The sequence below is a fragment of the Suncus etruscus genome, chromosome 9, assembly GCF_024139225.1.
Source record: "Suncus etruscus isolate mSunEtr1 chromosome 9, mSunEtr1.pri.cur, whole genome shotgun sequence".
NCBI classification, from domain to species: domain Eukaryota; kingdom Metazoa; phylum Chordata; class Mammalia; order Eulipotyphla; family Soricidae; genus Suncus; species Suncus etruscus.
In genome coordinates, this window is record NC_064856.1 from 1,543,034 (window position 1) to 1,548,993 (window position 5,960).

General features: G+C 34.4%; 1 non-coding gene across 1 annotated transcript; it reads left to right on the plus strand.

Moving 5' to 3' along the window:
• The first annotated feature begins 4,092 nt into the window (after positions 1–4,092).
• Positions 4,093–4,199, plus strand: LOC126019818 (U6 spliceosomal RNA). The gene has a single exon (XR_007499439.1). It is a non-coding gene; the product is annotated as a U6 spliceosomal RNA (small nuclear RNA).
• The last annotated feature ends 1,761 nt before the right edge of the window (positions 4,200–5,960 follow it).

The window sequence follows — 5,960 nt, forward strand, 5'->3', positions numbered from 1 at the left end:
GTTCTGTAAGACTGGTGTTTTAATGTATATCATAACTTCTCTATTGGTAAATAGGTAAATTGAAAAATTTGTGTCCCCTTTTTAAATAACAGATCAGATGAGTGGGATTGAGGGCAGATGATGATACAGCAGGTAGGGTGGTGTCTCCAGTTTGATCCCCAATACCATCTGCAGCACCTGGAGTCCCTCCAGAAGTGTCCTTGAGTGCAAAGTTAGGAGCATACACTGAGCATTGCTGGGTATGGCCCCAATACAAAAACAAAAGGAGAAGAAAAGTGAATGAGATTTACTCTTTCACTCAAAAGTGATAGATTCCTGTATTAATAATTAGCTTAAATAAATTAGTGACAAACTGTTAAACCGTCATCTCTGACTATTCAAGGGATCATGTATTTTCTTTTTTAAAGAAATGGATACTGAGAATTTTTTTGGCTTGGGGCAACACCAGACTTTTGGGGTAGACTCCTCATGATTATTACCATATTAATATTATAGACTTGAAAATTATGATTGTTTTAAGAATGCTCTATGCACTCTATGAAGCCTTTCTTCAGCAAATTTTATCCTCACCAATGATAATTTGCCTAGGACTCAGAAAACCTGTCCCCCTGATTTGATATTTTTTAATCACTCTGATCCATTCCAACTGCAACCTATGGAGGGATCTTCAATGTCTGTCTATGTATGTGTGTGAGTATGTGGTGGACACCTCTATATTTGTCTAATGCCCATCTGTATTGTATATAATGCATGTCTTTGTTGTATATAGTTTCTATTATATAAGCCTTTCCTTTTCCCCATCCTCTTAACAATTCTTTTTCTATCCTCTCACCCTCTCACCCCTGTTCTGTTACTTCTCAGTACTTAACCCTTTTTACCCTCAGGTCTTAAATACTCAGGAACAGGAATGTCCCCCCCTGCCCCAACCATCTGGGGTGTGAGGTTATACCTTTGTTATTTTGATTTGCATCTCCCTCATGATTAGTGATGTGGAGCATTTTTTATGTGCCTTTGGCTATCTATTTCTTCTTTTAAGAAATGTCTGTCCATTTCTTCTCTCTATTTAGATGGAATTAGATTTTTTTCTTGTAAAGTTCAATCTTAGATATATTTCTTAGCTATTAACACTTATCTGATGTGTAGTGGGTAAATAGTTCCTCCCATTCTATGGTAGCCATTCTATCCTAGTCATTATTTCCTTTGAAGTGCAGACACTTCTCAGTTTAATGTAGTCCCATTTAAACATTTAACCTTTATTTCTACTTGCTTGACCATTGGTGTTTTATCCTTGAAAACACCTTTAGCTTCAATGTCATGGAGTGTTCTGCCTATGTTTTCCTTAGGTTTCAGGTCTGATGTCAAGGTCTTTAATCTAATTTGATTTGACTTTTGCTCATGGTGTTAAGGAAGTTTATTATATTGCATGTGGTTGACCCATTTCCCCAGCAGCACTTGTTGAAGAGGCTTTCCGTGCCCCACTTTGTATTTCTTGCTCCTTTATTAAAAATTAATTATTTGTAAAGCTGTGAGTCCATAAAGTTTATTTGATATTCAAATATCTACAATATTCAAACCTATTATATTTACCCAAGGATATGTCTTTATTCTAATATCATGCCCTTTTAATGGCTACTGTTTTATATACAGTTTAAAGTTGGGGAAAATGACTAAGGTGATTATTTTATTTTATTTATTTATTTATTTATTTATTTATTTTGGTTTTTGGGCCACACCCGGCCGGTGCTCAAGGGTTACTCCTGGCTGTCTGCTCAGAAATAGCTCCTGGCAGGCACGGGGGACCATATGGGACACCGGGATTCGAACCAACCACCTTTGGTCTGAATCGGCTGCTTGCAAGGCAAACACCACTGTGCTATCTCTCCGGGCCCAATGTGATTATTTTAAAAGTGATAATTTACAATCCATCAGCATGAGACTTTTTACATTTTCTTCTTTTCCTTGTTAGGCCATAATGATAATAATAATGATAATAATATTATTTCATACATAAAATATTTCAACACCATACCCTACAACAGAGTGCCTATATTCCTCCATCATATTCCTGTATTTTTCCCTCTCCAGTTTGTCCTCCCCATTCTCCTTGCAGTAACATGCTTCTTACTAAAGACCAGTTTCTAATGTTTCTAGTGTTTTTTTGTTTGCTTACTATAATATTTTTATACAAAATATAAGGAAGATCATTCTTTATTTGTTCCTCTCCTAACTTTATTCAGCATGGTACTCTAGATCCATTTATATAGCAGCAAATTTCATCTTTTCTTTTAGTATCCCACTATGTGAATATCAGTTTCTTTGTCCATTCATATGTTCTTGGACATTTGAGTTGTTCCATATTTTGGCTATTTTGCAATAATAACTTTGGGGTAAAATGTCTTCTGAATAGAGTTTTTGGGTCCATGGGGTAAATAAACGCCAAGAAATGGAATTTGTGGGTCATATGGAAGAGATTATTTCAATTTTATGAGTAGTGTCAATATTGTTTTCCAAAAAGATAGAAGGTGTTAAAATTACCATAGTAGTTAATGAGGGTTCCTTTTCCCCCCACACCCTGACAATGCTGATTGTTTTTTGTTTTGTTTTGGGGCCATTTCCAGTGGTGATCAGAATTTAATCCTAGTTCTGAAACCTTACTCTTTATTCTAGCAGATCTTAGGAGATCATATGGGGTGCAAAATTAACCATGTGCAAGGCAAGCACCTTGACCTCTAGACTATTGCTCTGGCTCTACCACGAGTGGATTAGTGTTTTAATCTTTATAGTGTGTGCCAATATCACTGATATTAGATGATATCTCATTGTTGTTTTTATTTGCTTTATTTTATTTATTTTAGTTCTTGATAACTAGGCTGATCATTTTTATATGCCTTTAGGTCATCTCTATTTCTTCTGTGAAGAAGATTCTGTTTATAACTTCTTTCACTTTGAATATTTTCTTTAATGCTATTGTTGCTTTGAAAGTTCTACTAGTGCTTTATGTATTTTGGATGTTAGTCTTTTGTCTAATACATGGTGGATATTTCTCTTTTCATCTTCTACTAGAAGATAATTATTTCACATATTTTAGATAAGAAATAGAGTGCATGGGCCAGAGAGATAGCATGGTGAGTGGGGCATTTGCCTTGCATGTGGCCGACCTGGGTTCAATACCCAGCATTTCATATGGTACCCTGATCCTGCCAGGAGAGATTTCTGAGTGCAGAGCCATAAGTAACCCCTGAATGACACTGGGTGTGGCCCAATGCCCCCACCCAAAAGAATAAAGTGCAAGCAATTACTGGAGTTGATTGCTTAAGAAAATAAAGAATGAAATAAAAACTGCATATAAAGGAAAATAAGAGGCTTTAAAAAAATAAAACGGTACGGGCCGGAGTGATAGTGCAGCGGTAGGGCATTTGCCTTGCACGCAGCTGACCCAGGTTGGATTTCTAGTGTCCCATATGGTCCCCTAAGCCAGGAGTGATTCTGAGCACCTAGCCAGGATTAATTTTGAGTGTCACAGGGTATGAACCGAAAACCAAACCCCCGCCCCCCCAAAAAAAAGAAAAAGAAAGAAACAGTAGATCCAAGACATATTTAAAAGATAATTCAGATGTATTGGAGGAGGCTATTTGATTCTATGTAAACCAAAAGAGAATGAATTAAGAATGAAATAAAAAAGACTTTAGTATATTTTAGGTGTAGAGAATGTTTTTTTCCTATTGAGATAAACCTGAATCAACAAATTTTAAATATTAAAATCATGTTTGGAAATTGACAGGGCCTAACTTTCACAAAATGCCTCAAAGGTCAATGACTATTGAAAATTTGATTGTTTTCATCAGAAAATTTTGCTTTACATGAATATTAAAAGATCATATGTCAGCACAATGATATGTAAAACTTAAAAATGTTTTAAAATACCTGAAAATTAGTTAATTTTCTGCTAAATATGTGCAGAAAAATAATTAGAAAAAATATTTTGGAGATCCGAATAAGGGAAAGGTTCCAAATCATTAAAATGTATTCATATAATTGATAAAATTCAGGGAGAAAATATATATTTTGGGGAAACATAAGTTGTTTATTGGGTTGCTCGTTTCGGCAGCACATATACTAAAATTGGAACGATACAGAGAAGATTGGCATGGCCCCTGCGCAAGGTTGACATGCAAATTCGTGAAGCGTTCCATATTTAAAAAAAAAGATGTTTCTTGAGGCCAGAGTGAAAGTACAGCAGCTAGGTTGTTTGCCTGGTAAGTGTCCAGAATTTGGTCCCCTGAGCATCACTAGGAGTAATTCCTGAGCGCCACTGCCAAATGTGGCCCCAAAACCCCAAAAAGAAAACATATAAAATATAAAGTCAATGAATAGCTGCAACAAAATCAAAGAAAGCAAAGTACTGAAAAACTAAAATTGTCTGATAAATACTATAAAGATTTTAAGATTGATGCAAAATGTACAAAACACAAAATTTTCAAAGTTATTAATAAAACTAAATTTAACAAAAAAGCTAAAAAAACAAAAAAAAAGGCAAAATTAAGACTCATAGAGGGCTTAGATCAGTTTTGAGAGGGAAAAAAAACCTGACTAGGGAAACATAGCTGAAGGACCCAATTAAAATCTGTATTATAAAATTCAAATAAACCCAGAAGAAACATTTTTTTTTAAAAAAGAATTTGAAGTTTTGAATAATTGATTTGGGCAGTTGAAATAACTAGCAAATCATCAGAGTGAGAAGATAAAATAAATCAGAGATGACACATGATATATATCTCCTATATCTAATCTTTGTTAACAATAGCTGGGAAAGATTGAGGCTATTTCCTTTCCAAACTGAGTGATGAGCTGTCAACCAGGAAGGAGCTGAAAGAACAAATAAAGTACATTAGATTTGTTTTTCTGTTTTTAGCAAAGCTCTACCAAAAAATGAACACAAAACTCTACAGTTCAATGGAGACCTATAATGCTATAAAAATAAGCACATGCAGGGAAAGAAAGAATGATGAAAGTTAAAATAAAAAGGCAATCAGTTGCAAAGGAGATGGAAAGTCATAGGCAAATAATGTAATAAATGTAGAAAAATTATAGAAAAATTGAAATGTTATATATGTAATTCATCATAAAGGCCATTAATACTAAATAAAAATAAATATCACTGTATAAAAATGAATGCTTCAGAAACTAAAGACTCTTAAAATCAACCTCAGAAAGATTTGAAAATTGAAACATTACCAAAGAAAATAGTCTAGATCAGTGGATAAATTATATCTATCATGCCTTAAAACCACTTAGAAGTTTGCTAAAACAAAAATGACAGTCTTTTCCCTGACTGCCTTACACTTCTCAGGACCTACAATACAGCTTGAAAATGTACATGATGGTGATGATGATGATGATATGATCTGAAATCATTATGTTGAAATCCACAGCTTTGAAATAATCTTGCCTGTATATTTGGATCTTCTGCTTCTCTTCCCTAGATCTATTCATTGAGGATATTTATGCATCACTTGTTTAAGAATCATTCCAGTTACTCAAGATGGTTCTCTAATCCAGATCTATGAATAGGCTGCATTATCTATCTCAAACCTACTGATGACATATATCACCTTTGATGTCAGTTCTTATGCTTAGAAGATACTTTTAAAGAAATAAGTAAGACTTATTGCATAGCTCTTATTCAGAGTTGGAGAATTATTTGATTTATCAAGTAATAGTAGTGCAACTGGATTCTAATGACGCTTTATTTAAAGAAATCCAAAGAGAAATTCTAATAATAGGTTTATTTCTATTATTGTCTGAGTTCCCACATTCCCTCTCTCTTCCTTCCACAGCTTTCCAGATAACCTCAGAATGGTCTTACCAATAGGAGGATATCCACCATCCTTGGGGACACTGGCTCAGTTCTGAAGCCTAGAGAAATAATTCACCTGTTTTTACTTTTAGTTCCACAACTG